The following is a 23,188-nucleotide window of genomic DNA, read 5'->3' as shown; positions in this document are numbered from 1 at the left end:
TGTGTCAGTTTGCTGAGAATGATGATTTCCAGGTTCATCCATGTTCCTTCAAAGGACACGAACTTACTGTTTTTTATAGCTGCATGGTATTCTATGCTATATATGTGCCACATTTTCCCTGTCCAGTCTATCATCAGTGGGCATTTGGGTTGATTCCAAGTCTTTGCTATTGTATACAGTGCTGCAATGAACATATGTTTGCATGTGTTGTTATAGAACGATTTATAATCCTTTGGGTATATACCCAGTAATGGGATTGCTGGGTCAAGTGGAATTTCTATTTCTAGGTCCTTGAGGAATCGCCACACCATCTTCCACAATGGTTGCACTAATTTACATTCCCACCAACAGTGTAGAAGTGTTCCTGTTTCTCCACATCCTCTCCAGCATCTGTTGTCTCCAGACTTTTTAATGATCGCCATTCTAACTGGCGTGAGATGGTATCTCAGTGTGGTTTTGATTTGCATCTCTCTGATGACCAGTGATGATGAGCATTTTTTATATGTTTGTTGGCCTCATATATGTCTTCTTTTGTAAAGTGTCTGTTCATATCCTTTGCCCACTTTTGAATGGGCTTGTTTGTTTTTTTCTTGTAAATCTGTTTGAGTTCTTTGTAGATTCTGGATATCAGCCCTTTGTAAGATGGGTAGATTACAAAAATTTTTTCCCATTCTGTTGGTTGCCGATTCACTCTAGTGACTGTTTCTTTTGCCGTGCAGAAGCTGTGGAGTTTGATTAGGTCCCATTTGTCTATTTTGGCTTTTGTTGCCAATGCTTTTGGTGTTTTCATCATGAAGTCCTTGCCTACTCCTATGTCCTGAATGGTTTTAACTAGATTTTCTTCTAGGATTTTTATGGTGTTAGGTCTTATGTTTAAGTCTTTAATCCATCTGGAGTTAATTTTAGTGTAAGGTGTCAGGAAGGGGTCCAGTTTCTGCTTTCTGCACATGGCTAGCCAGTTTTCCCAACACCATTTATTAAACAGGGAATCCTTTCCCCATGGCTTGTTTTTGTGAGGTTTGTCAAAGATCAGATGGTTGTAGATGTGTGGCATTGCCTCCAGGGCTTCTGTTCTGTTCCATTGGTCTATATCTCTGGTTTGGTACCAGTACCTTGGTGTGTTGATTGCTGTAGCCTCATAGTATAGTTTGAAGTCAGGTAGTGTGATGCCTCCAGCTTTGTTCTTTTTGCTCAGGATCGACTTGGCTATGTGGGCTCTCTATCGGTTCCATATGAAGTTTAAGGTGGTTTTTTCCAGTTCTGTGAAGGTCATTAGTAGTTGATGGGTATAGCATTGAATCTATAAATTACTTTGGTCAGTATGGCCATTTTCATGATATTGATTCTTCCTAACCATGAGCATGGAATGTTTCTCCATTTGTGTCCTGTCTTATTTCATTGAGCAGTGGTTTGTAGCTCTCCTTGAAGAGGTTCTTTATATCCTTTGTTAGTTCTTATCAATTATTAGCAACAGTCAAGAAAGCAGGAGTGAAAAGCACCCAGAAACTATGTCCAGGCTTGCAATGTGCTAATCAGGTAGCATAGTATTTCTGCTAAATATCTGTTTTTACCAATTTGTTTAACTATATTCTGTAAGAAAGAATGACCAGAATTCACAACTATGTCATGATTCCATGCATATACTCCTTTTTCTCAGATTTCCTTTGAAAGTGAAGCATTCAAAATGGAGCACAAGATTTTCAGGTTGCTTATGGGCTGAAATGTGCACCTCCTAAATTCCTGTTGAAGCCCTACCCCCTAGTATCACAGATTGTGAATGCATTTGACGCTAAAGCCTTAAAGCTGTGATTATGTTTAAATGAGGTGATTAGGGTGGGCTCAAATCTAATCTCAGTGGTATCTTTATAAGAGGAAATCTGTACACACAAAGAACAGGGATTCATGTACACAGAGGAAAGATCATGTGAGGACATGGCGAGGAAGGGCCATCTGCAAGCCAGCAAGAGAGAGGGAGGCCTCAGGAGATACCAAACCTGCCACATCTTGTTCTTAGGCTTCCAGCCTCCAGAACTGTGAGAAAATAAATCTCCATTAGTCAAGCCACCAAGTCTGTGGTATTTTGTTATGGTAGCCCTGGAAACCAGTACAGTGTCTTTATTGATACTTCTTAAGTAAACTTATTTATAATTTTTATGATAAAATAAAGGGATAATGCATTTTGAATTATATCATTATTTGGATCATGCATATTTGAACTATATCACCATTACATATACTATAATAAAAGAAATTAAAGAAATAACCACTAGAGTATTCTCAAGGCCCTATATATCCCAAAATGCCACTTTTTTTTCTACTAACCCATTTTTTTCCACTGTTTTTCTTTTTCTTCCAGTTTGAACTTTCCAATTAAAATAATCTTTATGGAACAACAGGAAAGAAATATGCAAAGAACCTCTAAATATAGGTCATGGGGTGGGCCTGGTGGTTCACACCTGAATCCCAGCACTTTGGGAGGCCGATCACCTAAGGTCAGGAGTTTGAGACCTGCCTGACCAACATGGATAAACCCCATCTCTACTAAAAATACAAAAAATTAGCTGGGCATGGTGGTGCGTGCCTGTAATCCCAGCTACTCAGGAGGCTGAGATAGGAGAATTGCCTGAACCCAGGAGGCGGAGGTTGCGCTGAGCCGAGATTGCGCCGTTGTACTCCAGCCTGGGTGACAATAGTGAAACTCCATCTCAAAAAAAAAAAAAAAAAAAAAAATACACACACACACACACACACACACACACTCTCTCTCTCTCTCTCTCTCTCTCTCTTAGCTAGGTATGGTGGTGCATGCCTGCAATCCCAGCTACTTTGAAGGCTGAGGCAGGAGAATAGCTTGAACCCAGAAGGTGGAGGTTGTGGTGAGTCGAGAGCATGCCATTGCACTCCAGCCTGAAAAACAAGAGCAAAACTCCGTCTTAAAAAATAAATAAAAATAAAAAGTCAAATTTAGGTCATTTTATTATCTCCTTTCCTATCCTTCCACTGGCATAGAAGCATTGATGAGCTTATCATGTGAGTAAATTCCTGCTCTTGGAAGTTCACAGAACGTGAGACCTAGGAAGGAGCATGTACAAGTAGACGAGTGGTGGCTATGTAAGGAAGAAATACGGGATAGAAAAAAACATTTTTTTTAAAGAAAAAGCAGGTATACATTGTCATTTATTGAGAGATCAAATGAAGTCCCAAACCTGGGGAGGAAAACACAAATCATTAATCAAACCCTTAGCCTTGTACTCGAGTAGGGTGAGACCCAAGAGAGGTAACAGAATCAAACTTTTTTCTGATGATTAAGAATAGAATATGTTCTCATACAAATTGCTTAGACATCTCATACAATATTTTTAAACAGTTCCATAATTATGGTTTTGAAATCCATATCATCCTGGAATTGCTATTGCACATTGTGGCCAAATTAGCTATTCATTATCTGATCGGTACCTTTGTAATGCTGGTAGCAGGAGAAGCTTCACAAAGCATCGCTTTGGAATGCCCTGAGTTATCCAGTGCTTGCTGCTCTGTCATGAGAGGCTGTAAAAACCAAAAGCCACCTGCTGGAAAGTATGGCCCCTGTGTGTGGGCAGCAAGGGGTTTGTACTGATACTTCAACAAACAAATGTGCCTTAAAGCTACTGAGAATTTCCTGGTATTTTAACTTGAACACAGTGGCTATGCATTTTCATTTCTAACTCAGTAATCTGGCAAGCAGAGGGGTCATGGTCTGTTTGACTTTGAGAGTCTTTCTCCAAGATACGGCGTATACTTGGAAGCACTGCAAGGTTGAGTAGACAAAGAAAACATATTTAAAATTGCAGATGTTATTTCTAAATTGTTCATAAGTAACAGGAAACTGCAGGATGATATTTAACTACTCTGTAGGTAGCAGGCAATTTGCATTTGTAATATTAGCATAATGAGTTTAAGATGTGCATTGATCCCATTTCGTTTTATATGGAATGCAACAAAGCATGTTAATGGGTAACCTAAAAGCATATAAATCAGGGAAAAATAGAAAATGTCATAAAATGCAGAGCTGTCCATAGTAATTGTGCTTGCTTGAAACATTTCATCTTATACGTCCACTATGTCTACGGCAATTAATACCAAAGGTGATGACAGGGAATGGAGAAAGTAAGATTTTCTATTTTTAAATTTCCGTGAGATGCAATAGTGGATGACTTGTTCTAAAAAGATGCCCCACAGTAAAATCTTACATGATTGATAGTTCTTTAATTAAAAAGAAGAAGCTATTTCATAGTCATGTTGGTTTTTCTGTCTCAGAAATAGTTGCTAGACTTTGGTCTTGCTGGTCTTTCTTGGTATTTTAGTCCTTGCTCATTAATTAAATGTATCATCTTCATAGCTCACTTCATTATTCAAAGGGTCATTTTATCCCAGAGAGGCATGTGACAGTTCTCTCATTCATGGCAACCTTGAGAGAAATGTACTCCATTATTTCACATTATTTTTATGTTTTAGTTTTTCTCTGTGGTTGACAATTACTTTAAGAAGGGCAGAATAAGTACATAAGAATTGTGAGGATGGTATGCTGTAATACAAAGGCAACAGTCAATGTAAGCTATTACACAGATGTTTATGTGTGTGTCATTTATAACAGAAATATATATTTACATTTTTATTATATATTATATGTGTGTTCAATATATAAATATCTATTTCTGTTGTGAGTGCAATGTCCAGGCCATAATTAGGCAGGACCCACTCATTTCTTTGACTTACCAGTTGGACTTTGTGTTTGTTCTCCACTCAGCTCACTTCCCAGGCCCTTAATAAGACCAAGAAAAAGAGGTAAATGTAATAATAAGGGAACTGTTGAAAGATGCTTTATTTATTTAGTAATTAGAGCAAAACAGATTAAAAATACATAATTATATACCACTTTATACACTATCAATCTGTAAAATTTAAGAGTGTGATACTATAGTAAAGTTAAGATAAATAGCCTTTTGGGTAAGAGGTTGCTACCAAAACTTTGGAAAGCAATTTGTCAGAATCTTATAGGACAAAGATACCCATTGATTCTACTCTATATCTAAAAGAGTAGACCTCTAGATATCTACTCTAGAAAATTTTTCCAAAAGTTGCAGAAGAAAGGTAATTTTTGTATTTTTATGATAGAAGAAAATGACAACAATCTACCTAACCATCCCTTACTAGAGTAATAAGTGGATATCTTTAATTAGTAAAGTGCAATGCTGCATAACAGTAAAAATGAATCAGAGCTTCGTGTTTCACAATACATATAACTAAAAAGATCAATAGATTGAGTGATAAAATGTATGTATGTAAATTAGAAAATACACAAATGATATGTGAGTGTGATATGTATGTAAATTAGAAAATACACAAATGACAGTATAAGCATTTTGAAAATATGTTTGAAACTGATAAACCTTAAGATCAGAATGGTGGTTACCTCTGGAAAAGTAGGGAGAAGAAATAAGGAGTGGGGTCTTGACTGTATTTATGATGTTTTATTTCTTTTACAAAGCATGATCTGGAACAAATATAGCAATACATTAACATTTAATAAATCTGAGTTTTCTACACATAGAGTCTTAGTCTGCTTTCTGTTGCTATAAGACAATACCATAAACTGGTTAATTTATAATAAAAATAAACTTATTTATTACAGTTCTGGAGACTGGGAAGCACGACACTAGCCTCTGGTAAATGCCTTCTTGCTGCATTATAACATGGTGGAGGGCATCCCATGGTGAGACATCTAAAGCAAGATTGCCGAGAGAGAGCTTGTGTTTCTAACAAAACTACTCCTGCAGTAACAAACCTGTTCCCGTCATAGTGACATTGATCTGTAATTCATTCATAAAGGCAGAGGAATTAAATTTCGAGCACATAAACTTTTGGGGGATGCATTCAAACCACAGCACACAGTTATTCATTGTATTATTTTCAGTGCTTTTACCTATGCTTTTGTACAACGTATTGAGTATTTCCTGTTGGAAATGTTAATGTAAGTTAACATATTGTCTCCCATATTTTATAATTATAGCAGTGCCATTTATAAGTAAAATATTATTGCATACTGTTCTACCTGTGTTAACTACTTTTATCCACACGGTAACTCTGTCAGGTAATACTGTTATCTACATCGCACAGATAAAGAAATGGAAGCACACGCAGAATTTCAAATTGAGGCAGTCATCTGTATTCTTACTCATGCCTCTATTATCCCTTAAATTTAATATTAAACATTCTCTCATTTATCATATGAATGTAGTGCTTGCATGCCTTCATCTTTTGTCCTGGGGTATTGTATCTAAGAATAGATCTGAGGCATTGCTTTTAAGCTAATTAGGGATAACTGTAGATATTGATCAGATCCACGGACTCATGGAGATGTTTAATTTTTGTAATTTCTAATCCCACCTTCATCAATGCCCTGCGAATAATTTGTGGAATCTTCTTTCAGTATTCTAAGTATCAGCTTCTCCACTTTGAACACAATGGATCAAACCCGTTTAGCTCAGAAGACTACCATGAAGATGAAAAAAATAGAATCTATTTGGAAGCATATTGAATAATATAGAATTATTAAGAATATTATAATATCAAATGTTGTTTATATTTTACACAAAATCTGAGAAAATAGTCCACACTCTGTCCCGAATCATTCTAAAAATATATTCTCTTATGTATAGACCATGATTACTAAATTAAAAAAAATAATGAAATTCTATTATGGATTTTTTTTTTCATTTGGATATGCTGCTCCTATGGACATTGCCTTCAACACTGCAGAGTTGAGCTAGTTTCTATTTAATGACTCTTGCTTCACTGTGTTCAACAGAATTCATGATTTCTGGCCTGAAGATAAGATACAAGGTCCAGCTCCCTCTGAGCACAGTCAGCATGGCTCTCAGAAAATGCAGTACACAATATCAATCTTTTTTCTGTGAATGAAGTTTGGAATTAACCAGGAGTCAATTATTCTCATATTAAATTGAAGTTGAAGTCACTGGGAATTGCAGGGCAATTTAAAGAAAATGTGTTAGTGAGATTGGATAATACCAGACTTGAGGCTCTCACACACACAAGTTCCATGTGGTATTCCATATACATAAAAAAAATGGGCAAAACCTTGTAAAAATGTGGTAGGATAACCACATTGAAATAACTGAGGTGTGGAATCACTGCCAGGATCTTTAACATTCTGCTATCAATTGCTCTTTTAATTTTTAGCCTCTAACCTACAAGTGACCTTAAACTTTTAGTTTCTTAATTTAATTTTTACTTTTTTGGCTCCTTCTGTCTCTTTGTCTTATCTCCTGCATCTTCAATAAGGTCTTAAAATGGCAAATTCTAAAATAGGGATTCTTTAATTTTTATTTGGAGTTCTCAAAGCCCTGTGGTGATATTTGCCACACAATGGTTTTCAAAATTTAAAGCCCATCAATTTCTTGTAGAAACTACCTCTTCTTACAAATCAAGCTGGGCTATCCCTGTTTAACATGGTTCATGGTATAAAACAGAAATGTAGGAGAGTAACTCTTATAATGCCAGAGGAAATCATGACCCTGAGGCAATGTAGCTGAAATGTGTAGCTATTACAGTAGCACCTACTAGGTAAATAGGAACTACAAAAGTACATAAATAAAGTTAAGGTTATGGTAAAGATAATTATCATATAATGCTATATATAAATATTATAATGAGAGGTAAACTCAGGTTGTGCTCATTGAGATCGAGATAAAAACAGATAAAATTTGATTATGGCAGATAAAATTTGAGTCACAGTTCAAGGGACTTTGAGAAGGTCAATTTAGGCATGGAGTCCAGGGGATAAGTTAGAGTTTCAAACAGAAGAGCGCCTTGCGTTTTCTGGATGTCTGGAGGGAAAGTTCAGCCTGAGGCTATGAAAATAAGTCCTGAGCATAGAGGTGGGTCTAGAAGAAAAAAAAGTAATAACATTTTGACAACTACAAGACTACAAGTTGGGCCAAATGGTGAATAACACATAATTGTGTATTTACATCATACAAAAAATGCATGCATTTTTCTCCTAAACTGACCTAATAAAAATTATTGTTCATCTTCAAACGTATTACAGCATATTCTAGACTCTGAAATATATTTGAATATTTGTTTCTGATGATATTTCATGTAAAAAATTTGAACTGCATACCTGCTTTTGTATATTCTGTAGTGCAGAGATATTCCAAACTGATTACTGGAATTACCCCAGGAGTTAACAAAAATAGATAGACAGAGGGATGGAAGGATGGTTGGTTGGGTGGATGGATAAATAGATAAATTTTTTGTTTTCTTACCAACTGGAAGTCTTACGAGTGAGATGAAGCAGGAATGCCCTCTTTAGGACCTGTGTCCCCTGAACCAAAAGCATAGAAATAACGTAAAATTTTGAATTCCTTCAAGGGATATTCCTGGCACCTAGATAGCCCTGAGAAGTAAATAATCAACTTGATAAACAAGAAGGTAATAGTAGCCTAAAACAATAGTCAAGGAAACTAGACCCATAGGATATTTGGTGCCACTATAGAACTAAACATAACATCTCAACGTATGTTTCAAAGTTGTTTTTCAGAAACTTTGATCCCAATGAATGGACCGACTGGCAAATAGAATTCAGTTAAGGAGGAACTGAAGACTCAACTCTGGCCACTCTTCTTTGCTCTCAGTTTCTCCCTTAGGGGCCTGGAAGGAGTCACAGCCACAAACCAGAGCTAACATTTCTTTTCTGCTGACCCCAAATTCTAAAACAAAGCGTCTCCTCCATAACCAATTGAAATTTGGCAAATCTTTGAATCTATGACCTATAGCCTCCTGCTTCAAGATGTCTTTCCCTTTTAGGTTGAAATCAATGTGTAGCCACCATTTATTAATTTATAATTTTTTGCTTTCCTAAAATGTACCACTGCCTTTAAAATCCCTTATCTTCAAGACTTTAGAGAATTCAGGATTAAAGTGTTAGCTCCCTACTCCTCTTTTCTTGGTGCCCTGCAAATAAATGCCGTCCTTTCTTCCCTGGCAAACCTCAGTGTGGATATCTAGTCTTACAGTGCCGGGTGAGCAGACCCTAGTTCGGTTTTATAATAGCAGTGGAGGTCTGGCATTGCAGTGGAGACTACAAGAGAAGCATACAATATATAACAACAACAACAAAATGTGAGAACTGGGATTTCCAAGAATTTAGTCCCTAGAGAAATGACCCTCTCTTTATCCAGTGATGACAGCATCCGGTTCTCAAGAGAAGCTCCCATGGGAACTGCCCGGGGGAGCCTTCTGTTGGAGTTGTTATAGGAGTATTGGTTCATTTCTTCAGCAGTCAGATGAACTAAAAGGAAACAACGACCCAGAGAGCTAATGTCTTATAGTTTCATTAACAGGCTATTACTAATGGCCCCTGAAAAGTGTTAAGGACAATATTTGGGAGTTCCTTAAAGAAGGTGAGAGTAGGAATTACAGGATTGGCCCAGTAAAGGAATAATAGGGTTGTGTCTGAGGATTCTGGGACTGAACCATGCAAGTCACAGGAGGTGGTTTTTCCCAAATTTTGTGGGGAGGCTCCAGTCCTGCTGCAGTGGTTACATATCTGAAAACAGGTGACCTTATGATCCTACTCTATCTTTAATGGTGGTCCCACATTTCCCTCTGGTAAAAATGCTTGTATCTCTTTCTTGCTTCTGATGTCATAGACAAAGCATCTTTCCTAATTGACTTGTCTGTGATGTGCTTCCCTGAGCCTTGCTCTATTCTTAGTCTGTTCTGTTTACCTCATTGTATCCTCACGATACAGATAATTCCCCACATGTAAAGCAACACCATTACCTCTTCAGGAACATTAACTCTCCTCACCTCTTGTTAAGAACTTTAAGGATGTAGTTATGCATATGGTCATCTAAATTTTTAAGCCCATTTTTTACAAGGGCGATAGAAACAGAAGTGTTCATTTTCCTTTCCTGAACAGTGTGTTTACATGTTAGCAGTACAGTGTAGTGGAAAGAGTATGTCCTCTCATATCAGAGACACCTAATTTTAAATTCCTCCTGTTGCTTTCTAATTGTGTGACAAGTTACTACGTCTCTCTGAGACTCAACCGTAAATTGAAGGTAATTCCTACTTGTAGGGCTATTAGAATTAAATGAGATAAGGAAGAAAAATATTTAACATGTAGGCATTACTCAACAAATATTAAAAATAATTTCTCCTACTGAAATTCTTACAAAATAGAGAAAAAATGCTTTTTTCTTTTCTTTCTTCAATTTTTTCCAGATTACCAAGATGTGCAACATTCTAAATCAGGGGTAAATAGTGAGAAGTATAGGCTTCAGGGTGTAATAGTCTGTTTTCACACTGCTATAAAGACATACCCAAGACTAGGTAATTTATAAAGCAAAGAGATTTAATTGACTCACAGGTCCACAGAGATGGAGAGACCTCAGGAAACGCACAATCATGGCAGCGGGGAAGAGGCATATCTTACATGGTTGCAGGCAAGAGACAGAAGAGCAAGGAAGAGCAGAGAAAACTGCCTATAAAACCATCAGATCTAGTGAGAACTCTCTCATTATCACAAGAATAGCATGGGGGAAATTGTTTATGATCCAGTTATCTCCACCTGGTCTCTCCCTTGACACACAGGAATTATGGGGATTATAATTCAAGATGAGATTTGGGTGGGGACACAAAGCCTTACCAGCCTAACAATATTATAGGGGTTCCCTATATTAAATTTAAGTTGTAATAGTTGTAGGCATATGTATTTTTGGGGTGACAGATTATGACTTTCTTCAGATTTTTAAATGATCTGTGACCTATGCACCCATTTAAAATGTTAGGAATCACTGTTTTACCTGCCTTACGAATCAATCTAATTTTTTTTGTTAAGTTGGAAGTTCTTATTCTGTAAACTTCCACAATTCTGTCTTCAAATATTCTCAATTCTGTGAACATGTTTAATTAAGGAGCATTTCATAGAGTAGGTGTGAGATAAAATGAGGTAATGTATATAAAATATTTTCTTAAGCTGTAAAACTCTATGTAAATAAAGGCATAGTTAATATTAGCAACAACCTGTGTTGTGCTGCTGCCTTTGTGGCTGTAGAAGATCTCCTCCTGATTTGTTATGATAAAAATTATCACAATGATTACAGCATTAATCACAATTATATTGCAGTCTTATCACGATGCTCACAGCTTAGTAAGTTAATTGAAAACCTAGAAAAACCTAGTTGTGACTATTTATAATTTTTCTTAGGCAACATTTATAATCTCCTATCAATTTAGAGCTACCATTATTTTAATGCTTGAAGAAATCTTTGATGGCATCTAATTTAACCTCTTTGTTTTTAGATGGGAATAGAACCCTGATGAAAGAAACTGACGGCCCATAGCCATACAGCTAGTTTGCTGAAAGTTAGGACAAGTGAATGTAATCAAGCTATTTCCCTGCATCCTTTGCTTGGTTGAAATAGTAATGTAAATAATATTTCCAATTATTTAAAGGGAATGACACTTAAGGAAAGTCCTGTTTAAAGTGTTTGCTGTGGTAGATAAAAGAAAAGAGATATATTATTGTGAAGGACAAAAACAATCTATCTTCCATTGAGTACCTCCCCTCAGAGTATATTTTAATGTGTATGGCCCAGAAATTTTACTTCAATTGTGTAATGTGTTTTCCTCAGCAGTTAGTAGCTTGTGCCTCAGATTCTGGTGTTATTGTAGAGGCAATTGGTAATAATGAACCATTTAGACAAGCCTAAATGGAAAGATATCTTGAGGAATAATGAAGCAAATCTCAGCCTGGCACCATGGGAGATCTATGACCTTTGAACGGGAGGGACCTTTAGGGTCAAGGCCTTCCTTCCTATTTTGTTTCCTTTGTATTTAAGCCAAGAGAATAGACCACCTTTGTATGCATCTCATCTTTGAACATGTGATCACAAATGGAGTCAAATGTGACCCTATGTGAACCTGCAGGTCAAGTACCTAAACTGTTGTACTAAAGTCTCTGTATCTCTTTCTTCATGTTAGAGAGAAAGAGATAATCTGATCCTTGAGTAGCTAAACATTGTCCCCTAGGCTGCAGGGCTCACCTCTGGTCCATCCAATGGCTGGAGGTGAAGTATTGTTAATATACTGTTCCATCAGTCAGCCAGTGCCACATTTTGGTAGAATTAATATAGTGCTCAGTTACTCAAGAAGAGGAAATTGCAGCTAACTGACAATTTAAAACTAATTTAAAATACCAAGATAAAATAATGGTTCTGAAATTTCTAGGGTTCCATTTTTTGTTTTGTTTGCAGAATTATCTTTAGAGACATATATTTTAGTATGTGGTCTCGCAATGAGACAGGCTATCTTAAATAGGTATGGTTCTGTGTAAAGCCAAATATATGATTACTATATTTTTAGTATCAGGAAACTATATAAGATTGTTTTCCACTGGAAAACAAGGAAACAGCAAGGATATAGGAAGTCTATGGGTGATTGTAAATGACGGTGAGGGAGTCCAGTACTATTTTTTCCTGGTTTAATATAGAATTACACGAACCCATTGGTATAAACAATTCCCATGAAGGTTATTTCTGGCTATCTTCTACTTGTTGTCATCACCTCTCACTCTCAATGCTATCCTGAGTGGAGGGCATAGTATTTAAATGGCTGCCAAGTTACACAAGGAATGTGGGGTTATTCACAGTGAAATACCTGCTGAGAGGTTGCACATTGCTTTTTGTTTTATCAGGTTAATAAGTTGTTATGTTTTTTAAAAATTAATATTTGTTTTAATGTGTATGTAGTATGCATACATATTTATGGGTTAGATGAAATACTCTTTGTTTGATACAGGCATACAAAGAGTAATCATCAGATCAGGAAAAATGGGATATATCACCTCAAGCATGATCATTTCTTCATGTTATAATTTCAGGGGTTTTTTTTTAGCTATTTAAAATGTATATTATTATTAAGTGTAATCATCCTGTTACGCTATCAAATTTTAGATCTTATTCATTCCAATTATTTTCGTACACATTTATCATCCCCACTTCCCCTGTGTTGCTCCACTCTCCTTCCCAGTCTCTGGGAAACATTCTACTCTCTATCTTTATGAGTTCAAGGGTTTTAATTTATAGCTTCCACAAATGAATGAGAACATGCAAAGTTTTTCCTTCTGTAACTGGATGGGCTTATTTCACTTAGCATAATAACCTACACTTCTACCCATGTTGTTACAAATGACAGGGTCACATTTTTATGGCTGAATAGTACTCCATTTTGTATAATACCACATTGTCCTTATCAATTTATCTGTTGATGGACACATAGATTACTTCCAAATCTTGGCTACTGTGCACAGTGCTGCAATAAACATGGGAGTGCAGATACGTCTTTGACATACTGATGTCATTTCCTTTGGAAAAATACCCAGTAGTGGGATTTCTGCAATAAACATGGGAGTGCAGATACGTCTTTGACATACTGATGTCATTTCCTTTGGAAAAATACTCAGTAGTGGGATTTCTGCAATAAACATGGGAGTGCAGATATGTCTTTGACATATTGATGTCATTTCCTTTGGAAAAATACCCAGTAGTGGGATTTCTGGCACATATGATAGTTCTATTTTTAGTTTTTTGAGGAATCTTCACACCATTCTCCAAGGTGGCTGTACTAATTTGCATTCCAACTCATAGCGTATGACAGTTCCCCTTTCTTCACCTCCTTACCAGTATTTGTTTTTCTTGTCTTTTGGACAAAAGTCATTTTAAATAAGATGAGGTATCTCGTGTAATTTGGATTGGCCATTTCTCTCATGATTAGTGATGTGGTGCACCTTATTATATACCTATTTTCCATTTGTATGTCTTCTTTTGGGAGAAGTTTATTCAGATACTTTGCTTATTTTTAAATCAAATTATTAGATTTGTTTATTTAATATTGTTTGAGCTTGATTATTCTCGTTAGTAATACTTTGTCAAATGGATAGTTTGCCAATGTTTTTCCCACACTGTGCATTGTCTCTTGACGTTATTCATTGTTTTCTTTGCTGTGTAGAAGTTTTTTAACTTGATGTAATTATATCTGTCTATTTTTCCTTTGGTTGCCTATGCTCGAGAAATCTTTGCCCAGCCCAATGTCCTGGAGAGTTTTCCTCAAGTTTTCTTTCAGTAACTTCATAGTTAGAGGTCTTAGATCTTGTATATGGTGAGAAATAGAGGTGTAGTTTTACTCTTCTATGACTAGATAATCCAGTTTTCCAAGAAAGATTTTTTGAAAAGTCTGTATTTTCCTCAATTTATGTTCTTGGCACCTTTGTCAAAAATGAGTTTGCTCTAGATATATGGGTTAATTTCTGGTTCTTTATTGTATTTCATTGGTTTGTGGGTCTCTTTTTATGCAAGTACTGTACCATGCTGTTTTGCTTATGACAGCTCTGTAGTATAATTTGATCCCAGGTAATGTGATTCCTCCAGGTTTGTCCTTTTTGCTGACGATGGCTTTAGTTCTTCTGAGTATTTTGTGGTTTTATATAAATTTTAGGATTGTACTTTCTATTTCTATGAAGAATATAATTGAAATATTGATAATAATTGCATTGAATCTGTGGGTTGCTTTGATTAGTAAAGACATATTATCAATATTGATTCTTCCAATACATGGACATAAAATATTCTTCTATTTGTTTTATGTCCTCTTTGATTTCTTTCGTCAGTGTTTCACAGTTTTCACAATAGTCAACTTAAAATAATAATCACAGTGTATAAATTTGGAAAGGAGAGAAGATTTTATTTCTTATAAAGGGTTATAGCCTGTAAGGTGGCCATCCTGCAGGTTGGGAAGTACAGCCACCAACCAGGATGAGACACAGGCACTTTGAAGGAAGAGAGATTGTGGTACAGCTTTATGCTGAATAGTTTTGCTAAACTTATGTATTCGACGGCCTACAGGAAGCTCTGCAAATATGCATGAAAGTGGTCCTCACACATGTGTATTGCAAAAACATGCATGTAACGTAAGACCTATGTTCAATTTGAGATGGAAACTTAATATTCAGATGTATTACAATTAGGCCTTATATAGCAAAAGGTCCTTTCAGGACACAGAGGCATGTAAGTGTGCAATCTCGATAAACCAGCTGGACCCAATCCATGGTCGGTGGTCTTATCTGGAGAGAGTTACTAAAATCAGTCTCTTGTCCAGTGAAAGCTGTAGTTACATATAGCTGGTGGAACAGGAGGTAGGGGTTAGTTAGCACCTGGTGAAGTTGCAAATTGATTTAATATTGTTTATCTTGTGGCCAGTGCTTGTTTATCTGGTAGAGAAAAAGAAAAAAATCTATGGCAGTTAGAGCATAGTTTATTCTTTGAATGCTTTAATAGACGTACATGGTGTAGCTCCTGCCTGGCATGGCCTCAGGTCCTGTTAATAAATTGATATGTTTTAGAAAGAGGCTGTTCTGTCAGTCTTATGATGTGTATTTTGACATTAATGCTGATCAGTTACTGTATCTAAATCATAAAAGGAAGTGGGGGATATAGTGAGTCATGTCAATCTCCCATGCTGTCATGCCAAGGAATTCAGTTTTAAGGTTGTCCTGGGGTCCCCTTAGCCACAAGGGTGTTTATTCAGTGGGTGTTGGCCTTAAGATTTTATTTTAGTTCATATATTATTATTTTGATCATTCTTATATTCAAATTTAACACTTCAAGTTATTAATTAACCAGTTAAAATTATATTCATCTAAAATGTGATTTCCATGTGAAGAATGGTATATGCTTTGTTTTTGTTCTCTTCTTTAAAATTTTGTACCAAAAAATACATACAGTGAAACATGCATGTACAATGTGATGTTTTGAGTATCTAATTCTTTTGCCCATTTTCTAAAATTGAGTAGTTTTTCTTTTCTACAAAGTTTTAGAATTCATTTGTATATTCTCAATACATATACTTTGTGACTTCCTCTCTTCCAGGACCATCTCTTCTCCTGAAAGTTGAAATGACTTTGGCAACCTAAAATCCATCGTTCCATCATCAGACCAGTAAAACTTCAGCTTTCTTTTTAAATTCTAGCTGCTCTATATCCCTCTGCTGACTGAGGGATTTCCTGGGGGAAAAACATATAAACATGAATCTCTTTCTTTCAATCTTCTTCAGTTTATGTCTGCTTTTGGTCACTCTCCTGTGCTTTCAGATAGCTTCAAATAGTTTTTCCCCTCAGATTTTTCATTATTAACAGTGGAAGGGCTAGTTCAGTACATGCTAATTCACCATCAATAGGATCTGAATCAGATTTCTGCTTTTGTCATTGTTGTATTCCCAGATGCTATAACTATCCTTTCTATATGGTAGATACTTTATATATATTTTTTGAATTGTTTTTATTATTTTTTTTGAGACAGAGTCTCACTCTGGCTCCTGGGCTAGAGTGCAATGGCACAGTCTTGGCTCACAACAACCTCTGCCTCCGGGGTTCAAGCAATTCTGTCTCAGCCTCCCGAGTAGCTGGTATTACAGGCATGCACCACTATGCCTGGCTAATTTTTTGTATTTTTAGTAGAAATGGGATTTCACCATGTTGCCCAGCTGGTCTTGAACTCCTGGCCTGAACTGATCTGCCTGTCTGGCTTCCCAAAGTGCTAGGATTACAGGCTTGAGCCACTATACCTGGTCAAATTATTTTTGAAGGATTGCACTTCTTTTTCTCTTGAAAATGCAGTCTTTCTGCTTTACAAAGCAGTGTAAAACCTAAACTATTGTTGTTATAGTACCAAACTCATGGCACAAGACTATGTAATCTATAGTGTTTTATTATTTAGTATAACTTTTTACTCCCTGTATTAATTATCTCTTGTAGTGTAACAGATAACCCAGAGTTAGACGCTACAACAGATATCTATTATCACAGTGTCAGGGATCAGGAATACTGGCCCAGCTTAGCTGGATGCCTCTGACTCAAGGTCGCTCAGGGTGTTGCAGTCTCCTTTGAAGTCTCACTTGGGGAACAATTGCTTTTAAATTCATTGGCTTTATGGTTGTTGGCAGAATTTCAGTTCCTCTCAGGATACTGGACTGAGAATCTCATTTCCTCTGTGACTATTGACTAGAATCCTCTTTCAGGTGAAATGTAGACCTTTTCATCATGTGCTCCTAACATGCCTTCCTCAAAGAGGAAGAGGAGAGCGAGAACAGGAGAGAGTAACCAAGATGGCCATCTCAGTCTTTTTGTAACCTAACCTTGGAAGTGGCACCCCATTCCCTCTGCTGCATTATCTTCACTAGAAGTGAGTCATTAAATCCAATTGAAGGGGATGGCATTTTACAAAAGCATGAATACAGGAGGCAAAGTTTATTGGAGACCATCTTAGAAACCACCTACAATACTTTCCTTACATCAAGAGATGAATCATTTTAAAAAGTACATTTCAAAAATGCATGCATCTCCTATTTTATTTCAGGCACTGCTGTGCTCTAAGGGGTGGAATGATAAGGATGGAACTATGTAATGGCTCAGTTCTTATCTTGCAGAAACTTATGTTCTGGTTCAGGAGGCAGAACTATTGAAATGTGATCAGTGCTATAAAAGCTGTAGGAGTTGTGGGATCAGAAAAACTTTTTAAGATGTGAGAAATGTTCCTTTGTAAACTAAAATAAAATTCTAAGCCCTCTAACCATCTGAATGAACCCCTCTTCTAGGCCAAGGGCATTTCAAAGTTAACCTGAAAACGCAGTTCAGGCCATGATGGGAAGTGGAGGTCATACATATCTCCTTATACCCTCCTCCCTTTAGAATCAGGCACAACTAACTAACATTAATATTAATTCCAGCCTGACTCTGGTATAGTGTCACATTACAGCAGGCTCTGAAAGAAATCAAAGTATTGTACTCTGAAATATATTTCTTTGAAATATATTGAAATGCCCCTTCAAAACTGTCTTTCATGGGGAAAATCTAAATTCTGTAGAGAATTTATTTCCTTTTCCAGTTGTTTTCCATGATCCAGGAGAGAATTAACTGCATCTGGTGCCCTTTTTAAATCTGATAAGAAACATTTACAATCTTTTCTTTCTCAACCCTGCTACCTGGAAGCTTCATCTGTATAAGAACTTGGTCTCCACAACCTCTTATCTTAATCCAGACACTTCCTTCTATGGATTCCAGGCCTTTAGATAAACTTTTTCAATCAATTGCTGATTGGGAAATCTCTGAATCCACCTATGACCTGGAAGCCCTGCCTTTGAGCTATCTTGCCTTTTCAGACAGAACCAGTGTACATCTTACATGTACTGATTGATGTCTTCCGTCTCCCAAAAATGTATAAAACTAAGCTGTAGCCTGACCACCTTGGCAAGTGCCATCAGGACCTCCTGAGAGCATGTCATGGGCATGTCCTTAACCTTGGCAAAATAAACCAAAGTGATTGAGACTTGTCTCAGATAGTTTTTGGTTTACACCTTCATAAAGAAAGTGAAGCTTGGGCTGTGTGTTGAGAGAAAGCATCTTCCAACATGTACCTGTGAGAACCTTGCAAGAACTGCAGACACTTTTAATGACGAAGCCAGACATCTGCATTGAGAGGAGTGGTCAGGAAGAAGAGGTTATATGAAAGAGCCAGAAGCCATGCTGGGAAGGGCATATTAGACCACACTAAGGACTTTGAACTCTGCAGTAAGTGGAGTGGAAACACTGAAGTATATAATCAGTTATGCACAGAATAAAGAATGTTCTGAGCCAAGCTCACTATGCATTGTTTTACCCATAAACAGACCAAGAAGAAGAATATGTGTCATCTCCCATTTCACAACCTCTAAGACTTCCCTATCAAATGACTAGATTATACTCTAGGTGGAAAGCTTTGTGTGAGTTCCTTTACTTCAAGTCAAATTACACATCCCAATGACTGAATACCTCATCTCAATAACATGTAATTTCTCACAAACACAACATTTTGTGCAATAACTGGAAGAATATGATTCAAGATTGTTTCCAGGGAAGAATGAAAGAAAATAGTAGTGTTCCTGTATAAACCATGAGACAGCTCAACCCATAGCTCCTTTATTTAGTTTGGTAAATTAAATGAATCTCTAAATACTTTAATTACTTCCCCCATTGCCTTTCTTCCTCCACAGTGCAAACTCTATGCTATTCACTTGTTAAAGCCTCTTTTGAAACTCATTTCTCACATTTCCCCAAAGATCCATAAGCTTTCTATATGGAAGTAAAAAGAAGCAGTGAGGCATAGAGTCAGTGATACTTAAAAGTGGATGAGTCACCCCCAGAGAATGTCTCGGAGGTGTTTAAGGGCTTAAACATGTGCCGCAGCCCACAGTCTTGCAAGTATTTCAGCAGACCAGCTTCTTGCTGAGTGAAGGCCATGATTTCTAAGATTCTAAATTCTAAGATTCTTTCCAGTGTCATATTGTCTGATATCTCAGGAACCAAATGACCTACTAATATTTATAAACATACACCATCATTTAAGGAAAAACATCTGGCTAAATCTGGGAGGTGACATTGCCCTCGCAGAACTGTATGACCTATAATCCTATAGTGTTCTTCTGAGCAATGAAGAATTAAACAATTTGCAGGTGCTATGCCTCCATGCACATTAATCCTTGCTCTAATATTGTTCAGAGAAATCAGGACCACTCAGTCAAAGCTATAAGTGAGATCTAGGTTACCTATATGTAGAAAGGTTGTATCTTCTTTCAAAAAAGTAAAATTTTCTATATAAAATTTTAACTTCAGAAACAGTTAACTTTCAGGAAAACTATAATTATCATCAAAAATTTCGTTTGTTTTATATTGCTATATTTTATTCACTTAGCTATTAAAAGATGCTTTCTTTTCCTTCTTAAGTTAGATTAATTTATATGCAGTCCAGCCGGAAGTTCAGATATCGGAAGCAAAATAACATTCATTTTATTACCAACATCTTCTTAGTCTGGATCATGTAGGGCTTTAAAATTATCATTTAATTATGACTGAAGAAAGGCACACTTTTGGGAAGATTAAAGGATCTGGCATGGCACTTTAGAGAAGATGATTATCAGAGAAAGTTAGCAGCTATATATTAGAGATAAATTTGATTGATGACAGATACAGACAATGAATGACACAGGATGAAATGGAAGACCACTAAATTAGAGAAGCTTTCTCTAGTCCATGGTGTTATATATTGTCAGGCTGAGAGATGTTTTTGAGATGAAACATGAGCACTTTGCCATCAAATATAAGTTGCATTAGTCCGTTTTTAGGCTGCTGATAAAGACATATCTGAGACTGGGCAATTTACAAAAGAAGGAGGTTTCATTAGACTTATAGTTCCACATGGCTGGGGAGGCCTCACAATCATGGCAGAAGGCAAAAAGGAGCACGTTACATCAGGTGGATGGCAGCAGTCAAGACCAACTGCCCACACCAGTGGTACTCACTGTACTGATTTATTTTACCATCAGTTTGTTTTGTCTGTTCTTAAACTTCAAACCACAAAATCACATTATGAATATTTTTATGTCTGTTTTTTTAAATCAATAATGGGTCTGTGTGATTCGTGCATATTGGTATCTGTGTTTATTCCTTTTTGCTCTGTAATAGTCTAATATATGCCTATATATCATACTAGATGCTATGAGATTAAACCTTTCTCTACATTGTCACATCGACACCAAATAACTGTCCTCTTACAATTTATATTAATAGGAAGATAAAGCTGGAATAAACCTTAGAGATGATATACTATGTTTTCACATTTTTATAGATGAGGAAGGTGGTGCCAAGGAAGGAAGAATGTGCCTGAGTTATACACTGGTTAGCAGCGGGGCTAGATTCGGATCTCAAGCTTGACTTTTCCAGTCTCATATTTCTTCCAATATGTCAAGTTGTTTATACAGACTCCCTTTTAGACTGGAAGATACTTAGAAAATGAAAGTAATGAAATTATTTAGAAATGTCCATTGAGAAGCTTTCTGAAGTTTTAGGATATAGATGAACTAGGAATGTACTTCATGTAAATGATATTTTAATACACCTCAGAAATCCATGAACCCTTTGCATCACTTAGTTGATTTGGCAGAGGCTGCAGGTAATTATTTTCTGGGCCCTCTGAGAACTCTTCAATTCCTACTCTTCCAAGCCAAATCTCTGTTGAATGGTAAATACTGTTCAAGGCACATCTTTGCAAAAGCTCAGGAAAAAATTTCCTTTTTAAAAAAGTGGCTCTTTTAGGAGATATGAGAGAATTTTATTGGAGTTTGATGATGGAACAAAAAGAACCTCCGTTAGTTTAGTTAATATCAGAGATGTGTTAAATAGGCCAGTATGTCTGCCCCTGGTTGCTTGAATCTCGAATTTGGGGCTTTAGTTTAGCTGAGTCATCTGCAATAAAAATCCATTTGGAGTTTACCAAGTTTCAGCATTAAATTTTCTTGGCACCAAAAAAACAACATACTACTATCCCTGAACTCCCAGCAGAGTTCTGGGCAGTCCTCTGGGAGTTCAGCAATAGGATTGCACAGCGATAGGATTACACCGTGATAGGATTGCTGGACCACAGGATCGATGCATTTTTATTTTTGAAGAACTTCTATACTGCTTTTCATAATGTCTATACTACTTTACATTCCTACCATCAGTGTGGAAGAGTTCTCTTTTCTTTAAATATTCTCCAAGACTTATCTTTTATCTTTTTTATAGCAGCTATTCTAAAAGGTATTATCTCATTATGGTTTTAATTTGCATTTCTTTGATGATTAGTGATGCTGAACCTCTTTTCATATAAAAATGGCTTGGCCATTTGTGTATCTTATTTTGAGAACTTTCTATTTAGATCCTTTGCCCGTTTTTTTAATTGGCTTATTTGTTTTCTTACTACTGAACTGAGTTCCTTTGGTTGAAAGCAACATAAACACAAACAGGTAACATTTTCAACTAAACGGATTCAATTCCGACCTTGCTTCTGATGATTGATTAATAAGAAAAAGCTTATGGAAGAATGTAAGAAGTTGAAAAGTACATCAAAATGTTCATTGTTTTCCTATATTAGTAGGATACTTATTTATTAAAAAAAAATCCAGAAACTTGTCTAGACGAGATAAATAAAATTTTCTTGAGAGTATGATCAGATATAGCTCACAAATTTTTTTTTTTCTCAAATTTAAGTTCTTGGGCTGATCATTAAAGTCAGGGAGTGTGTGACTTTACCCAGTCATATACTTGTTTCAGGGAAAACAATGTTGACTAAGGTTCTATGGTACTTTCAGGAGTTTTCAACAGAGCTTGAAACTCGATTTCTTTTCTTACTCTCAGGCCCAAACAATGAAAGAAACGTTTTAAGATTTTTTTGCAGCAAGATTTTTACAAATATTGTTTCCTTTTATATCCAAAACCATGTGACTCACAGTCAAATCATTTTATCCAGGACCTTGCAGAGATACGTTCAAATCACTGCATGTGATGGAAAGTGTTTGCCTACTGCTATGGACCAGTGTTCTGCAGTCAGTCTTCATCTTCAAAGCTTTTTAACAAAATCTGGCCAATTATTTGCTATCGGTTCTGCAGATTCTTTCAGTGCAAACACACTGTTAAAAAGTTCCTTTACTAAGCCACCAGATTTCTGTGTACAGCAAAAGATTATATGTTTTACACAGTGTTATAAAACTTTTTCAATGTTTAACACAGTTTTCTAAAAGTATTCTTCAGTGATACAGTTGATATTTACTAAAACCATGTTTGAAACATCATTGAAAACTTTGATCACTTCATCTTCAAGAGGATTCTACGTGATCTCCTTTCTGGTGTGAAGAAAGCATATTGTGGCCATGTTCAGAATATTCATTTTTTCTTGAGAGACAGAAAAACCTTGTGGAGCACCACGAATAAAGATATCAAGGCAGTTCCTCTAAGAAATATATTGTGGTTCCAAAAATCAAGACAAAAAATTTTTGGCTTTTCCTTTTTGGGGTAGCTTTTTGCAGCAGAAAAACAATTATAAATTTCAAAATCATTCTCAAATCTTACAAATGCTAAATACAAAAAAACCTATTGATGACTGTGATGGGTAATATTAAGTGTCAAGTTGATTGAAGGATGTGAGGTATTGTTCCTAGGTGTGTCTGTAAGGGTGTTGCCAACATTTGGGCCAGTGGACTGGTAGAGACAAATCCACCC

At 36.3% G+C, this 23,188-nt stretch overlaps 1 protein-coding gene across 15 annotated transcripts in view; it reads left to right on the top strand.

Moving 5' to 3' along the window:
* Positions 1 to 23,188, top strand: part of LOC144579619 (uncharacterized) — a 634,762-nt gene that overhangs the window by 270,738 nt on the left and 340,836 nt on the right. The window lies entirely within an intron of this gene.

The sequence above is a fragment of the Callithrix jacchus genome, chromosome 15 (genome assembly GCF_049354715.1).
Source record: "Callithrix jacchus isolate 240 chromosome 15, calJac240_pri, whole genome shotgun sequence".
Classification (NCBI taxonomy): domain Eukaryota; kingdom Metazoa; phylum Chordata; class Mammalia; order Primates; family Cebidae; genus Callithrix; species Callithrix jacchus.
This window is presented reverse-complemented; position numbering and strand designations above follow the sequence as displayed.